Genomic DNA, 18681 nt, shown 5'->3' on the forward strand with positions numbered 1-18681 from the left:
AAACTGGGAAAAGTTTAATTTCCTCAAATCTTAAACTGTTTGGCTTAAAAAAAAAAAAAAAAAAAAAAAAAAAAAAAAAAAAAAAAAAAAAAAACAGGAAGAAATTACAGATGAAACGGGGCAAATCTCCTGAGGAGGGACAACTTTTACAGTATGCAAAAACTCTTTATTTGCTCCTCCTGTATGTGACTCCAGGGTCAAAGGGCTCCATAACCCAGGGGAAGGGAACCAAGAAGCCTGACTTTCCAGCAAAAGAGTAAAAGTTTTTACCAGTCAGGCTTCTGGCCTCTCTCTCTCTGTGCAGACTGGTTGAATGAATGATAAAAATCACTGTTTATATCCTCTGCAAAGTTTTGATTAATGAAAAAAGAATTAATGAGGCGAGTCTTAAGCTGTAGCCAATCTGGTATGCTTTGTGTGTTTTTCAGTATGGTTCTGTCACAAGGAGGAGTACCTTGGGATAAATTGTGGGTTACTGCTCATGCCAGCCCCCCAAACTGGTCAGTAACAAATTTTGTTGCAGGTCTCTAAAGAAAAAACAAAAAACAAAAAACAAAAAAAACGGAATGAGGTCTCCATCTTGTTTTATGTCCTTGGGAACTTGACCTTGAAACCACATAGCAGTACTTTCTTTTGGTCTCTGGCATTTTACAGTGGCGGCCTGAGTTCAATCCTGGCTTAAGGAATGAGTACTTGCTGGTTAATATCTGTATGACTGTTACCATTTGCTGATTCTCTTTTCCTCCGTGAACAACTTCTAGCTTCCTTTCTTAAATCTTCCTTTCTCTGAGCTACCGTTAAAGATTCTAGGTTTTGTTAAAACTGCTTACTACCTGTTTGACAATACCTTGTACACTTACAGTTAAATCATAACCTTAGTTGAGGCTTATTGGTTTCATCTGTGAGATACTTTTGGCAAAGTTCAAAAGTCAGAAATACTGGCTATTTGGCATGGTTAAAGTCAGGTAATAGGAATTTAAAAGGATTTTTAAGAGTGCTGTGGTTAAAAGTCAGCTTAATTAAAAGTGGATGCATATATATAGATCTATATGTATATACCTCTCCAAGCTATAGGTATATCTAAAAGGACTTTATGGTGGGTTTTTTTTTTTTCTCTCTCTCTCTCTTCTTGGATCTTTTTTTGCTGGAAAAGGTTTTTTTCTTCTCAGTCGACTGAATTATTTTTCCCATTTTGCCTTGCCACTCTTAATGCATGTATGAGAGGCTCTAAGATAACTTCTGACAGCCTGGGACTGTTTGGGAAGCCTCTGTTTTCCTCATGAAACCCCAAGAATTAAAAGCGAATAAATCTGTCTCAAAATGTGTTTTTATCTTCCAGCTATATCTGCTTATTACACCTTAGAAACGGCATGATTTCCTATCCCCGCTTCTTGAAGGGTTCCACCCAGAGACCAGTAATCCAATTAAGAAACCAGCAGATGAAAAATCTTACAATTACTGCATCGTCTTCTGTCTATCTGTGTAGTTATATATGTGTACATATGTGATGTTTATATTTTAAAAAAAGCTCTAATTAATTGGCTTAGAGAAAAGTAAGTGCTTAGATCAAATATTTTTTTGAAGAAAAAATTGCTTTTTAGTTCATGTGACATTAATCTTTGAGAAATAAAAACAGTTTTAAAGATTATTGGCAAAATACAAATGTCTTCAAATGTAAACGTAGTCTAAATTGTGTTCAGATATTAGGTTTGCCAAATGCTTTAAGACCATGAATTGCTTCTTCGGCTTTTGAAAATTGTTTAAGGCCAGGTGCGGTTGCTTATGCCTATAGTCACAGCACTTTGGGAGGCCGAGGCAGGTGGATCACGAGGTCAAGAGATCAAGACCATCCTCATCAGCATGGTGAAACCCCATCTCTACTAAAATTACAAAAATTAACTGGGCATGGTGGCACACGCCTGTAGTCCCAGCTACTTGGGAGGTTGAGGCAGGAGAATTGCTTGAACCCAGGAGGTGAAGGTTGCAGTGAGCTGAGATTGTGGCATTGCACTCCAGCCTGGGTAACAAGAGTGAAACTCCGTCTTAAAAAAAAAAATTGTTTAACTTGCTTGCTTTACAGTTTGGTAAGGCCTGGGGACATATGAAATTAACCACGCCCTTAAACTATTCTAGAAAGAGTCAGATCTTACCTGCACCTAATACATAATTTAAAACTTACCAGGTTTTACATTAAAATTAAAAATTGTTAACAGTTACCATTATAACATATAATTGAGACTACTGAAAACAGATTTACATGCAAGGTGTGTAAGGGAAGTAAAATATGTTTTTAGTAAGATTATAAAAAGGCATGGGAATGTAAATTTTTGCCTAGTTTAGAGGATTAAAAGACAGTTTCTGATTAAATAAGATAAAGCTAAAGGTTTAAACAAGTTGTGGGATATTTGTAAAAATTAATATTACAGGTGGGGAGGGGAATAAAAAAAGAAAAAAGAAAAAATTAATATTACAAAAGAAATTATGCATTTGAGCATATTGACTAAATTCAAAAGGGTATTACATGGTTTTTTCATAAATCAAGCATTGGAATAAAAACACAATAGGGTTTTCTTAAGGCACTGATATGTATGCTCTTTAACAAAAATTTGTAGAGTTACAAGAGGTTTTTAAGAATCTCACATCACAGTTGAACTGGTTAAGATTTGATAGAATTATCTATGAAGACTGATTTTTAAAAATTGGGGTTTGTTAACATTAATATAGACTAATGCAAGGGTGAAATTTGACTTTCTCTCCCTTGAACAAGATTTCATGTAATGGTAAAAAATAAGGAAAGATTTTTGTTTGCCTTGTGAATAAACTACACAAAAGAAGAAGAAGAAGAAGAAGAAGAAGACAGGAGACAGGAGACTGGTTGTTTGGAAAGCTAAGTCTTCTCTCTTAATGAGTAAAGATTTCTGCCTTTTTATAAATTTTTGAGTCATCATTTTAGCTAAATAAAATTAGTTACATTAATCTGGAATTCTGTTTCATAATATCAAGTGTTTTAAACCTCTATGTATTTAACATGCTTCCCAAAATGAAATTTTACCTTCAAAAATTGTCTTTTTTGACCTCTATCTTTTGAATGCTACAGACGGCCTCTGGAGCATCCAAAAGAAAGGTAAACAGCATTATTAGACATGCTTAGTTACATGGGATTGCCAAAATAAAAATAAGGTTTAATCTCCTTCAGGTTATATTTTAGTGAATAATATTAATACATGTTCCAAAATTATATGGTATATCTAAAATTCTAATGTCTGAGTATATGCTGTCAATCATAATTAAGGTTACTACTTTAAGTTGTTGTAAACCACAGAAATAACCAAATTTCTTTTTCAGTCATGTTTTTGACTGTGACTACCTGAAGACATTTTGTCATTCTCAGACAATTGTTGTAATCTTGTTTTGATCCTCTTCAAAAGATGGTTTATAATCAGCTATAGGACTTTGACAGGTGCTCTTAATTGCAGGTTTCTGATAACTTGGGGGATTTGTAATTGAGAAAAAACGTACAAGACTCACAAAGAGCTGAAATGTTCATGAATATCAAGCAGAAGACGAGTTGGTGGAATGGGCTGAACTAATAGAAAACCGAAGTAATCTTTTTTAACTTTTTGCTTAAAACATTGCTGATTCTTGTTTTGTTTTTCAACATCAGAAAAACTTTTATTGAACTATTTACAGCTTTTAACAATTGAGTAAGATATACTCTTATGAACAAAATTTGCTTCTCTATGCCTTGTTTCCAGAATTTGGAAACTATTTGTGAGTTTTGTTTTTTCTTTTCTTCTTTTCCTTTTTTTTTTTAGACAGTCTTGTTCTGTCGCCCAGGCTGGAGTGCAATGTCATGATCTTGGCTCACTGCAACATCCACCTCCCAGGTTCAAGAAATTCTCTTGCCTCAGCCTCCTGAGTGGCTGAGATTTCAGGTACCCACGACCACACCAGGTGAATTTTTTGTATTTTTAGTAGAGACAGCGTTTCACCATTTTGGTCAGGCTGGTCTTGAACTCCTTACCTCAGGTGATCCACCTGCCTCGGCCTCCCAAAGTGCCGGGATTACAGGCATAAGCCACCATCCCTGCCCTATTTGTGAGTTTTCTTAACTTGTGGCAATATACTTATTTGCATCAGTTTTCTTTTGCAACAGGATGCAATTGGAGAAACTGGTTGTTTTACCAAGGCTTTGATGGGAAGGGTGTGCTCCTCTTTATGGAATCAAGCTTGACTTGTAGAGCCAATAAAAGCCCCTGGGAAATCTGGCCTCATACCTTGTCTATACAGTCCCTGTACAGGGTTCCTAACCTGTAGTGAGTAAAGAATGTCACTTTCTAACAGGTCCAGGATCCCCATGTTATCTTGTGATCTCAAGAGGAGAGAAATTTACCCAACTCATAGGTATTTGAGGGTACTGACCCATGTCTGGGCTCAGCTTTAAAATGTCTTACCTGAGATTCCTTGTGAAACAGAGTTCCATCAAAATCAATTTAAAAGGCTTATGTGAAAATTAATTATTCTTGTTGTACTTTATGCAAATAATCAGGCCAAGCATAACACTAAAGTTTATTTTGCAAATAACTTGGTTCTATTATGATTTGTTTTTAACAAAAATGAAGAATGGAGAGAGAAAACTTATCACACACTTGTCATTAAATTCTAGGCTCATTCATTGTTTTTAAATTTTTGCCAGGCAGGTGTGGTGGCTCACGCCTATAATCCCAGCATTTTGGGAGGGTGAGGCAGGCAGATCACCTGAGGTCAGGAGTTTGAGACCAGCCTGGCCAACATGGTGAAACTCCATCTCAACTAAAAATACAAAAATTAGCCAGGCATGGTGGCAGATGCCTATTAATTCCAGCTACTTGGGAGGCTGAGGCAGGAGAATTGTTTGAACCTGGGAGGCTGAGTTTGCAGTGAGGTGAGATCGTGCCACTGCGCTTCAGCCTGGGTGACAGAGAGAGACTCCCTCTCAAAAAAAAAAAAAAATGTTTTTGTCTACATTTTAGATTAACCTTGCTTATTCCTGCGAACCAACCAGTGATCTCCAGCTGCAGCTAAGAAGAAACAAAAGGGCTGCGTAATGTAAAAATATGGATCAATATTCTAGTTCTGGGCAATTTTTGTCCAAATCCTGCCAGGTGATAGGAGTAAATAGATTACCCATAACCCAGAGGTTTCTTTCTTTGGGAAAATAAGATCATGGGAGCTAACAAAACCAAGCCCTATCCACCTAAATCTTAGCAGGCATAACTATAGCCACCAGTCATCTGGGCATGTTGTCAGCCTTGGGATTTTTTAGCTGTCCATACCCCCTTGTTTCCTTTTGATACATGTTTGGTACATGTCTTCTAATAACCAGTTTGTCTCTTCTTGCCTTCAGACCATCAAACTCCAAACAGTCATCCAAATGGCGCCTCAGATGATGGCTCCATTTTACTGGCAATCCTTAGCTAGGCCTCTGAGAGAGATCTGACTGCTGTCTTCCCAAAACAGCACTCCCTGTCAGTTACGATCAGTCACCATCCTTATCCTAATGGCAGTTAGATGTACCACTTCAGAGGAAGGAACTGAAACCTGACCTTCAAGTTGAAGATAGTCCCGGGTAAATCCCCGGACTGGATTGAGAACCTGGACACTTTCCTCTGATGGATCTCCACCCTTCACCTATTTCAGCCTTCCCTAATTGGTTTTCTTTTTTCTTTTTTTCTTTTTTTTTTTGAGACAGAGTCTCACTCTGTCACCAGGCTGGAGTGCAGTGGTGCAATCTTGGTTCACTGCAACCTCCACCTCCAGGATTCAAGCAATTCTTCTGCCTCAGCCTCCTGATGAGCTGGGATTACAGGCATGCACCACCATGCCCAGCTGATTTTTGTATTTTTAGTAGAGATGGGGTTTCACCAAGTTGACCAGGATGGTCTCTGTCTCGTGACTCCATGATCTGCCCACCTTGGCCTCTCAAAGTGTTGGGATTACAGGTGTGAGCCACCATGCCTGGCCCCTTGTTGGTTTTTTACACTGTCATGCCCACCATGCCCTTGTTTTAACTTTTCTTTTTTGCATACTCACAAACCAATTAGCATGCACTCCCCTATTCTGAGCCCATAAAAGCCCCAGACTCACTCACCCTGGGAGAGAAACCATACCCACATCCTCTCTCTGCTGAAATCGGTTCCATCACTCAAAAAATTATCTGTCCACCTTGCCCTTTGAATTGTCAGTGTATTCTCATTCTTCTTGGATGCAGGATGTAAGCTCAGGAACTGCCAAACACAGATACAAGCAATAACACAGATGGACGGAGTGGGTGGGGTACCTCCAGTTGCAGGTCCGGGTCACCAGATGGCAAAGTGGCTGAGAAAAATTCTGTGTCAATAGCAGCATGAGAATGGAAAAATACAGTAAGTGTTGGATAGGAATTGAAGTTAGCAAACAAAAGGACATCCTATTAAAGATGGCCAGTAGGCAGTTAGATATTTGAGATGAGCACAGACAGGAGGCCTCAAGTGCAAATATTCAGTCACTCCCTCAAAACTTAATACTTATTATGTGTTCAACAATGGTCTAGGTACTGGGCATATAGCAGTGAACAAAACAAAGTTTCTACCAACTTTTAGAGTTTCCTCATCTCTGAAAATATTTTTCAGCTATTCCTTTATTTACTTACATATAGTAAGCATAGTTATATTATGATCTGTATCTAAAAGGTCTATATCTGACATCTTTGCTGGTCTGTTTCTGCTGTCTGTTGTTTCTGCTGCACCTCACTCATATGATCTTATTTCCTTGTATGCTTTGTTAATTTTGAGTTTGGATTTACATTTTACTTGTAGGGATCTCCTGAGAAATAAAATGAAGCTATCTTTCTCTAGAGAAGATTTACTTGTTTTTGTTTATGTCAGTTTAGATGCCTTTAATTCCAAGGCTTGTAGTTACTTGGTCGACCCTAGAGATGGGAATTAGGCTTCAAGTCTGTGTGAGGACTGGCTCATGGTTTCCACCAGTCAGAGATGATTTTCTTTTTTATCTTCCCCTGCTTTCTTCAGCATGCAGGCAACTCTTCCTATAGTTCTCTGGATGTGAGCGGGAGAAGGCAGTTTACTTCTATATGTTTATCCTAATGGTGTAGCCCTTTCAGGAAACAGTGGAAAAGAAAAAGAAAAAAATGTATAAGGATTGAAAATGACTGTACAAAAGTATCATTATTTTTAGATTATATGATTCTCTCCATAGAAACCCCCCAAAGTCTATAGGTAAATTTATTAGATATGAAAACAATATTTACAAATTGATTATATTTCTAAAATAGTAATAGACAGAAAATACAATTTGAAAATATAATTTACAGTAGCAACAAACCACATGAAATATATCATACAAAAGATCAGTAAAACCTCTAAAAGAAAATAAACTGTATTGAGAGCTGTCAAGGAATATTTAGGCTGGCCCAATGCAGTGGCTCACAGCTATAATCCTAGCACTTTAGGAGGCCGAGGTGGACGGATCATTTGAGATCAGGAGTTCGAGACCGGCCTGGCCAACATGGTGAAACCCTGTCTCTACTAAAAATACAAAAATTACCTGGGTGTGGTGGTACAGGTCTGTAATGCCAGCTACTCAGGAAGCTGAGGCAGGAGAATTGCTTGAACCCAGGAGACAGATGTTGCAGTGAGCTGAGATCATGCCACTATACTTCAGCCTAGGTGACACAGTGAGACTCTTGTTTAAAAAAAAAAAAAATACCTAAACCGGGTATAGTGGCTCATACCTGTAATCCCAGCACTTAGGGAGGCTGAGGCAGGAGGATTGCTTCAGCCCAGTAGTTCAAGAACAACTGTGGCAACATAGTGAGATCCTGCCTCTACAAAAAATAAACAAAAGGAGCCGGGCATGAAGGCATGTGCCTGTGGTCCCAGCTACTTGGGAAGCTGAGGTGGAAGGACTATTTGAGCCTGGGAAATCAAGACTACAGTGAGCTGAGATCATGCCACTGTACTTCCACTTGGGCAAGAGAGCAAGACTTTGTTTAAAAAAAAAAAGAGAGAGAATACATAAATAAATGAGAAGACATACCATGTTCATTGTTAGATAAAAGTATAACAATGTCAGTTCCCCTTAAATTAATCTGCAAAACCAGTGCTATTACAGGTACAATCCCAAAGAGAATTTGACAAGATAATTCTAAATTTTATGTGGAAAAACAAAGGATCAATAATAGTTAAGACATTCCTGAGAAAGAACAATTTGGGAATACCAGATATCCAGACTTATCTTAGACCCTCTAAGAGTAAATATCAGCTTGCCATCCATGTATTCAGATCCTCCAGATCACGTTTCCCCTTATCTATCCTGCTGCATCTGTCTCTGCTCCTCAGCATGAAACGTTTGTTCCAGTCTGCTTGATCTCACAGTCTGCTAAATTTGAGCTGTGGCCATCTCCCTTTGCCTTTGCTGTTTCTGTTTTCCTTGCCTTTAATTTACTAACTACTCCTATCTTTTTTTTTTTTTTTAATTCAGTCTCTGTAGAGACTGTCAAAAATTGCCAATGCCGACTATATTGCAAGTCGTCACCTCAAGGTATTGGGAAGATTTTTCAATTAGCAATAATTGCGCCTCTGATAAACCTCATTGGCTACGATACTGCCGCTGCACAAAGCTACTCCTCCTTTCTGTCATCCCCTGGCCTGGTCCTATTCAAATATTATTTCCAATATATTTATATATTTTTGGTTCTTCAGTTTATATAAGTCTCTTTCCTCAAAACTCTTATTTATTTATTTGAGACAGAGTTTCATTCTTGTCACCCAGGCTAGAGTGCAATGGCACTATCTCCTCTCACCGCAACCTCCGCCTCGCAGGGTCAAGCGATTCTCTTGCCTCAGTCTCCCAAGTAGCTGGGATTACAAGCACCCGCCACCATGCCCAGCTAATTTTTTTTGTATTTTAGTAGAGACAGGGTTTTACCATGTTGGCCAGACTGGTCTTGAACTCCAGACCTCAGGTGATCCACCCCCCGCGGCCTCCAAAAGTACTGGGATTACAAGTGTGAGCCACCATGCCCAGTCATCCTCCAAACTCTTATGTCACTTTTTGTCTCTGCCATTTATTCTTGTATTTTCTCATAGATAGCATAGAAAGAGAGGAGAAAAGGGAGAGGGGAAAACAGAGCTGGGCATTCAGAAATAGCCATATGTAGGCCTAATACAGTTGATTAGGAGCTCTACAGTATCCCTGAGCACGGATCCAAGCTCTTACAGAAAGCTTGCCAAGAGCCATTAAACACTCACCAGCTGACTTACGCGGGAAACGTCTTATAGCCTGATAGGAGCTTACACAGTCGGTGGCAACCTTGAAGTTGTTTTCAGGAATAGGAGCTATTTTTACCTCTCTTCATCTGGTTAACAGTTTATCTATGAAAACAAAAAGACTAAAAACCCAGACCCAACCTGAACGTCCACCAACAGGGGTTCTGGCTACATTATAGGGCAACCACAGGCAGCTAGTTAAAAAAAAAAAAAAAAAAAAAAAAAAAAGAAACAACTCCGTGTCACTAACCGGGAATTATTAACAAGAGATAGATAAGAGAAAAAAAATCAAGGTGCAAAACAACATTGCCATGTGTGGCTTTTCTTGTTTGTTTGTTTAATACTCATGGTTTTGAACACACAGAGAAGAGAGACTTTGGTAATTGTGTGTGCCCAAGGAGAGAGACTGGAAGATGAGGTAAGAGTAGAAGACTGTCTTTCTACTGAAAATCCTTTTACACCCTTTGTATTTCGTTCCCTGTGTAGCTCTTGACTACTCAACACACATATGTTGAAGAGGAAATAAAAGGAAATAAAGATATTGGAAACAAACCAGCAAATTAGATGGTGTCAAAGGATAGAATTTTGATTTTTGTACTACATCTTAGAAGACCAAAAGCAATGCCTAGCCAGGACAGCACACTCCTCGTTAAAATTAAGACGACCTTCTATCCTGACCACGAAGACTTTCAGCTAAAGTGTGGCATGGAAGGACAAAGCCACGCTACAGCTGCAAAATTCAATACCTCTGAAAAGATACTTGTATCAGAATCACATTTGAGAGAGAAGGGGTTGCTTAGCACTGGTCATTCCAGAAAGAGAACCAAATTAATAAATACGTTAAACTGAAAAAGCCAAAAAATAACCTTTCGTAGTTGTAAACCACATGCTAGTTTTTTGTTTGTTTGTTTGTTTTATGGAGTCTCGCTCTGTCGCCCAAGCTGGAGTGCAGTGGCAGAATCTCACTGCAACCTCTGCCACCTGAGTTCAAGCAATTCTCCTGCCTTAGCCTCCCAAGTAGCTGGGATTATAGGTGTGCACCACTATACCCAGCTAATCTTTTTATATTTTTGGTAGAGACGGGGTTTCACCATGTTGGCCAGTCTGGTCTTGACTCCTGACCTCAAGTGACTTGCCCATCTCAGCCTCCCAAAATGCTGGGATTACAGGGGTGAGCCACCGAGCCCAGCCCACATGCTAGTTTTTAACCCATTTCCTGCTGGAAGGAGAGAAGAGGTCTGTGACTTCTGCTCAGCTCCACCATGGAGACCAAATCAAGTAGGCTTTGGAACCGCTGCTTCAGGTGAATGGTAACCAGAAACCCAGGGAATTTATAGAGAGGGCAAGGTCAAAGATCTGAGAAAAAGACTTAAGTCACGGTCAACACCTGCCAATGCAATGGTGTCCGCATGAGAAGGCTTGAAGGCTGAGAAATGCCACTAAACCAAGTGACAATCCCCAGGGTTTCCCTTGAAAAGGTATTAATGAGAAAACAAAACAAACAAACAAAAAAAGGTATTAATGGGCTTCAAAACAGAAAAACTGTTAGTTGCTGTGAGGCTTGTTTTATTTTTTTATTTATTCATTTATATATTTATTTATTTATTTTTGAGACAGAGTCTTGCTGTGTCACCCGGGCTGGAGTGCAGTGACACAATCTCAGCTCATTGTAACCTCTGCCTCCTGGGTTCAAGTGATTCTCCTGCCTCAGCCTCCTGAATAGCTGGGATTACAGGTGTGAGCCACCACACCCAGCTAATTTTTGTATTTTTTAGTAGAGAGGGGGTTTCACCGTGTTGGCCAGAGTGGTCTCAAATTCCTGACCTCAAGTGATCCACCAGCCTCAGGCTCCCAAAGTGCTGGGTTAACTAACATGAACCATAGCACCTGGCTGTAGCTTCTTTACTCTCTAAAGAAAATACAGCAGGATGGATGGATACTTTTGGGATTCAAATGTCAGATTCATAACCATATTCTTCAGCAAGGATAGGAAAGCAGGTTCACCGACGTGTTCATCAAGAGTAGGCTATTAACAGGGGGCCACGGCACACGGTCTGGAAGATCTCGACACTTAAATCAGGATGAGGTAAGGATTCTTTATACTGAAAGTATTAATGAAGACATTATCACAACCTCCACAATCCCAGTGAATTCTCAGAATTGGTGAATTATTGATGGCTAAAGAAGAGAAAAAGAAACCAGAATGTCCCTTAGAAAAGGCGAACACAGCCGGGCGCGGTGGCTCACGCCTGTAATCCCAGCACTTTGGGAGGCCGAGGCGGGTGGATCACAAGGTCAAGAGATTGAGACCATCCTGGTCAACATGGTGAAACCCCGTCTCTACTAAAAATACAAAAAATTAGCTGGGCATGGTGGTGCGTGCCTGTAATCCCAGCTACTCAGGAGGCTGAGGCAGGAGAATTGCCTGAACCCAGGAGGCGGAGGTTGAGGCGAGGCGAGATCACACCATTGCACTCCAGCCTGAGTGACAAGAGCGAAACTCCATCTCAAAAAAGAAAAAGAAAAAGCGAACACAAGGCAGAATTAAGGTCTGGAGTAGCAACACACAAATGGTACAGTCAGGTCTCTGCTGCTTATCCAGATCTCTGGCTAGTGAGTTCAGTGCATGGGGGCCAGCTGATCTCCAACCCCAATCAAGGGGCTCTGGTGAGCCAGGTGGGCTCAGGTGAGTGACTTCACAGCCTGATTTACTTTCAGGGTGAGAGTATGTCGCAAACTATCACGGTGAATATTTGGCCACTTATTTTTTGGCATTTTTCACAGCAGAATTTATTGACCACGTTTGAAGCCTGCGGAGATGAGAGGTGACCCCACATTTTCTCTTGCTGTGGCAAAGAAGACCATCTAGTGGGAGCCTAGCGGCTTGAGGATTCTTGCCCTTCTCACCTGTGACAGTGCCACTTCTCCTAGAGAATGTCCCCATTCCTCAACCTTAAGGATTTAGGCACAAACTATGAATCACGAAGAATCTGACAGCAGCTCTAGAAGCCTCCAAAGACAATTGCACTTCAGCAACAGGGGGGCAGGGGGTGGAATGTAAATATGAAAGAACAGCAGATGGCCTAAATCAACATGTGTCCCTCTTTGTAAAGAGCCACAAGTGTTTGACTAGAGAAAAAGGAAAAGAGGTGAGAGTAATGAGAAAGAGACACCAAGATCAAGAGAAATGGGGGAGAAGGCGATTTCTATGAAGTGTAACTGTGAGTCATGGGTAGGTCTTTATTAACAGACTTTGAAGGATGTAAATAGAATTGGAATTCCTTTATTTATTTTATTTTTATTTTTAATTTTTTTGAGATAGAGTCTCACTCTGCCGCCCATGCTGCAGCACAATGGCACAATCTTGGCTCACTGCAATCTCCAGCTCCCAGGTTCAAGTGATTCTCCTGCCTCAGGATTGCAGGCATGGGCCACCATGCCTGGGTAATTTTTGTATTTTTAGTAGTGATGGGGTTTCACCATGTTGGCCAGGCTGGTTTTGAACTCCTGACCTCAGGTGGTCTGCCCGCCTCAGCCTCCCAAAGTGCTGGGATTACAGGTGTGAACCACTGCACCTGGCCTGGAAATCTTTTTAAATACTTTTTGTTGCTGGCCACTGTATTTGACTGTGATTTCGTGCAGAGACATAGAACCATGGAGCTCAGGTCTCTCTTTGGGTCACACCAGGATCCTAAAAGGTGACTGTAGTATAGTAAATAGGCAAGTGGGTTCATTATTCTTGGAGAATGAGAGACTGGATTGAAACAAAGAATAGGGGTGGGCTGGGTGTGGTGGCTCCTGCCTGTAATCCCAGCACTTTGGGAGGCCAAAGCAGGAGGAGTTCAAGACCAGCCTGGCCAACATGCTGAAACCCCATCTCTCCTAAAAATACAAAAATTAGCTGGACATGGTGGTGTGTGCCGGTAGTCACAGCCACTTGGGAGGCTGAAGCAGGAGAATCACTTGAACCTAGGAGATGGAGGTTGTAGTGAGCCAAGATCGAGCCACTGCACTCCAGCCTGAGTGACAAAGAAAGACTCCAACTCAAAAAAAAAAAAAAAAAAAAAAAAGGAGTGGTGGTGTGGTTTAAAAAGCAAAGCACAAGAACGTGGAACTAGACATGGCTTTATGCATAGGCCAGAGAGAATGTCACCAAGGTACTCTCTAAAGGCATAGCTCCATGTTGGATAACAAAGCATTTGATTCATCCCCTCATTTATTCATTTATTCAGTAAACATTTATCAAATACCTACTTATTTAACAAGTATTGTATAAGGTGCTGAAGATTAATTATAAACAAGGCACGCACAGTTAGTGTGTGAATCTTAAAGACTAAGACTGAGCGCAGCAACTATGGCTCATGGGCCAAATCTAGCCTGTGTTTGTAAGTGGTTTCACTGAAACATAGCCACACACGTTCATCTACATATTGTCTTTTTCTTTCCTTCTTTTTTTCTTCCTTCCTTCCTTTCTTCTTTCTTTCTTTCTCTCAAGGTCTCACTCTGTTGCCCAGGCTGGAGTTCAATTACAGCTCACTGCAGCCTGGACCTCCCACACTCAAGCCATCCTCCCACCTCTGCCTCCCAAATAGCTGAACTATAGGTGCATGCCACCACATCCTGCTAATTTGTTATTTTTTAATAGAGATAGGGTCTTGCTATGTTGCCCAGATTGCCTCAAACTCCTATCCTCAACTGATCCTCCCACCTCAGCCTCCCAAATGCTGGGATTACAGGTGTGAGCCACTGTACCCCACCTTAACCTTTATTTCTAAATATTAAATACAAAGATAAATAACGAGGCCAGGCGTGGTGGCTCACACCTGTAATCCCAGCGCTTTGGGAGGCCGAGGCAGGTAGATCGCTTGATGCCAGGGGTTCAAGGCCAGCCTGGCCAACATGGTGAAACCCCATGTCCACTAAAAATACAAAAATTAGCCAGGTGTGGTGGCAGGTATCTGTAATCCCAGCTACTCAGGAGGCTGAGGCACAAAAATCACTTGAACCCCGAAGGCAGAGGTTGCAGTGAGTCAATATTGCTCCACTGCACTCCAGCCTGGGCAACAGAGTGAGACCTTGTCTCATAAAAAAGATAAATGATGACTATCGCCTTACTTTTCTTAAATCCAAACTTATTCATTATAAGTAGGCACAAACATCTGCCTGCTTTGTATGTCTTCAAGTTTAGCTGTACCTTAGCATTTATGTATTAAAATGCAGTTTATTTCATTATAAATTATTTTTCTTTCTCTTTTATATCATAGATAAATATGAATTTTAAGAAATTGTGATTATATAGGCTATATTACTTGTAAATTTCATTTTAGCAAGTTAGAAATACTTTTTAAAAGAGCTAATGGTGGATTTTATAGGATTAGAACTCCTGTCCTGGAACATCAAATGAACTTTTTTTTTTTTTTAATTTGTTTTTGAGTTGGAATCTGACTCCGTTACCCAGGCTGGAGTGCAGTGGCACAATCTCGGCTCACTGCAACCTCCACCTCCTGGGTTCAAGCAATTCTCCTGCTTCAGCCTCCTGAGTAGCTGGGATTACGGGCATGTACCACCGCATCTGGCGAATTTTTGTATTTTTAGTAGAAATGGGGTTTCACCATGTTGGCCAGGCTGATCTTGAACTCTTGACCTCAGGTGATCAGCTGACCTCGGCCTCCTGAAGCGCTGGGCTTATAGGGGTGAGCCACTGTGCACAGCCAAATGAACTTTTAAATATAGCTGCACATCTATAGTCTACACATACAAACCCCTATGTGTCCATATATACTGCACATACAAAGCAAATCTCTTTTTATAATATAGTTTGTTATTATAAACCATCACATATAACATATGTCATAACCACCTCCCATGGACATAACTTCCTATGGAAAGATTGAACCTAACTTGTCTTTAAATATCCTTCCTGGTCAGACTCATATTCTTGGAACAGGACCAAACTAAAACAGTTTTGGCATACATTATTACTTCTGTAGCTTGAAAAGAGCCATGGTTCTTGTCCTTAAGATTTCACTGTCTATATACATCTGAATTTGGATATTCCGTATACATGATATTGTAGTGCAAGTTACAATAGCTGCAATTACGCTAACATCCTCATATAACGTTCATCCTCTCTTCCCTTGGAGTAATATCCAACAAGATGCAGGACTGTTGTATGAAGATGTGTATCTCATCATTTTATATTTTAATCACCATGGAGGCCACAAGGGGCAGGGCAGCTTTACAGATTTCAAGAATCCAAACCCTTCTCTCCTTTGCTTTTTCTCTGCCTTCTTCCCCTCTTCATCTTTGTTTTCCTCGATGTTCCTCTCTTCTCCCTCCCACTCTCTTGCATTTGCTGAGCCTCCACAGTTTGAGTCACAGGCTGCATCCTGTCTTGAAGGCATGATCATTAGTCAGGGATGCAGGATCAGCCTTCCCCGGGCTTTCTGCGGACATCTGGGAATCTGGGAGGCTTCAGGGAGACCAGGCCTGCTGGCACAGCCCATGCACCTCAGGAGCTTTTGCTGTGACCAAGGGCAATGACAGCACCAGAGATAGAAGGGATATAGGAGAATCAGTCCTGGACACTGATGGAGGCTGTGCGGGGGAGGTAGAGAGGGAGTGTTGCCGTCTGGGGACTCAACAGAGGCACAGATGGCATGGCAGATAGGGGTCAACCTGCCTGCCTGGTCTCTGAGGAGAAACATCTGACCGAATGGGACCCAGAGTGCCGATAGTCAGCTGGCCATCTCCCTGGGGTGTCACTAGGGATAGGCATGACACAGAGTGAGAGTTCCCCCACCTGCAGCTGCACCTGGGACCAGCCTTTAACCTCCCTTCTCTCTCCTCTGACTCGGTTCTCATCCCTCCTCCCGCTCTGGGGAAACAGCATTCTGGCATTTCTAGCATTTGCTATGAGGTAATGCTCTGGAATTCCCAGGTATTCAAATTATATCAATCAGGGAACTCAGAGGAAGAGACGGTGCTGTCCGAATCCAGTGCTGCAGCCAAACAGGAAGGGCTTCCCTCCTTCATTTCACCAGGCTGTTTCAAACCAAGGTGCTGTGTTTTTTGAAGCTTATGATCCTTCCCCTTTCATATATTTTCAACTTAGAGTCCATGTGAGAACCGGACTCTTTTACTGAAACATAGCTACACACATTCATCTACATATTGTCTTTTTCTTTTTCTTTTTTTAGACAGGGTCTCACTGTGTTGCCCAGGCTGGAGTTCAATCACACCTCACTGCAGCCTGGACCTCCCACACTCAAGCCATCCTCCCACCTCTGCCACCCAAGGAGCTGCTTTGTTAAAAAGGGGGAACACAAACACTGTAATTAGTGCATTACTGCTCATCCCCATGAGCAGTATGGGGGCTGTGGGGTTGACCATGGAAACAGGTTTGAAGAGAGAAGCTCTGTTCTTCTCCATCTCCCATCATTGTTCTAAGCCAGGGTTCTGCCTCCTCCCTAGGAATGAAGTTTGGTAGCAAGGGCCAGAAAAATTAAAGTTCAAGGCTGGCACAGGTTCCTGGGGAATGAAGGTGGAAATGGCTGTCTACCTTTCCCCAAATTTAAAAAGGTAAAATAATGGATTATTATGATTATTATTATTATTCATGAGATGTAGTCTCGCTCTGTCATCACCCAGGCTGGAGTGCAGTGGCACGATCTCAGCTCACTGCAGCCTTGGCCTCCCAGGCTCAAACCATCCTCCAGCCTCAGCCTCCTGTGTAGCTGGAACTACAGGTGCCCACCACCATGCCCGGCTAATTTTTGTATTTGTAGTAGAGATGGCATTTCATCATGTTGGCCAGGCTGATCTCAAACTCAGGACCTCAAGTGATCTGCCCGCCACAGCCTCCCAAAGTGCTGGGGTTACAGGCATGAGCCACCACGCCTGGCCAAGATGGACCCTTAGATTTCACCTGGGCATCTCCAGAAAGGGAAAACTTGAGGAAGACCCACATCCCTACCCTTGAGTGAAGTTGCCAAGTTATTATATTATAATTGGTCTTGAGTGTGATTCTTTTTTTTTTTTTTTCTGTGCCTCTCTTTCATCCCTTCCTGTTGTTGTTCTTCTCTTCTTCCAATTTATTTCTGTCCAGGGGATTATGTTCTCTATCCAGAATGCCCCACCCAGGCTCTGAGGCAGGAGCTGATGCTGTAAGTTGACTTCTCTTTCTCCTTCTTCGGCACTTCATCACAACTCTGGTTCCTTGGAGGGTGCAGTTTATCTTGGCTAGTAGTTAGGAGAAAAGCATCTAATTAAGCTAATTCAAATTAAAGCCAGGAAAATACCTCTTTTTAAAGAGCTTGGCTATTTCCCCTTACTCCTGAAGACAGCCACACAGGATACCCAAGTGGGCTGACACGAGGGAATCATCTTTAAACCAACATGCTCCTCTCTCCCTTGCCTATAGTGTATGAGCTCTATAGGCTCCTTTAAAGAAGGCGGGGCTTTCTCACTTCCTTTCATGCCTCTGAGAAATTTTCCAGAAATTTAAGGTGAAAGCTGGAAAATATCCTCAGTAATTGTTCTCTAAAATGCACTTGACTTTTTTTTTTTTTTTTTTTTTTGACAGAGTCTCTGTCTGTTGCCCAGGCTGGAGTGCAGTGGTACAATCTTAATAAACTCACTTCGACCTCTGCCTCCCAGGTTCAAGCGATTCTCCTACGTCAGCCTCCCGAGTAGCTGGGATTACAGGTGCGTGTCACCATGCCCGGTTAATTTTTTTGTATTTTTAATAGAGACAGGGCTTCACCATGTTGGCTAGGCTGGTCTCGAACTCTTGACTTCAGGTGATCCACCCGCTTCAACCTCCCTCAGTGCTAGGATTACAGGTGTGAGCCACCGTGCCCATCCTGTACTTACATTTCTGACTCCAAGGGTCTTTGGGCAGATATCCACATTTCTGTCTTGGGAGGCAGTCCTGGTCCTTAGCTCTCCACCCCAGCCCCCTTGTGTCCCTGGAAACTGAGAGCTGCCTGGAGTAAAGCAGACTGTTGCTGTCCTCAGAAGGACACAGATGCAGTCGGCCATTTGTGAGGAGGAGGGTTCAGTAACCTCCTGGAACAGAAATAATGAAGACGAGGCCAGTCTTTCATGTACAGTATGTTTTCTAGGTGTGCTTTGCTCCTTTGGAAGAGACTTAGGGGCCAGGAGCATGAGAACGGGGCCCCCAAATAGACCTGTTCCTTCTGAGGCAGGTGAGAGGCAGCACAGATGAAAGCCCTCTTCCTGGCTGATAAAGGCGGCAGACATGGTGCTGAGACGGCTGTCTCTACATCATTTCTCAAAAAGTAGCAAAGGACTACACGGAGTGAAATTCTTCCCCATCTTAATTTGCCTGCTTAGTCAAATGTGGAATGTG

At 41.7% G+C, this 18681-nt stretch overlaps 1 non-coding gene across 1 annotated transcript; it reads right to left on the reverse strand.

Moving 5' to 3' along the window:
- Nucleotides 1–8520: 8520 nt before the first annotated feature.
- LOC120361886 (U4 spliceosomal RNA) lies at nt 8521–8661 on the reverse strand. Its single transcript, XR_005577935.1, has one exon. It is a non-coding gene; the product is annotated as a U4 spliceosomal RNA (small nuclear RNA).
- Between the last annotated feature and the right edge of the window lie 10020 nt (nt 8662–18681).

This window comes from Saimiri boliviensis, chromosome 1 (genome assembly GCF_048565385.1).
Source record: "Saimiri boliviensis isolate mSaiBol1 chromosome 1, mSaiBol1.pri, whole genome shotgun sequence".
NCBI classification, from domain to species: domain Eukaryota; kingdom Metazoa; phylum Chordata; class Mammalia; order Primates; family Cebidae; genus Saimiri; species Saimiri boliviensis.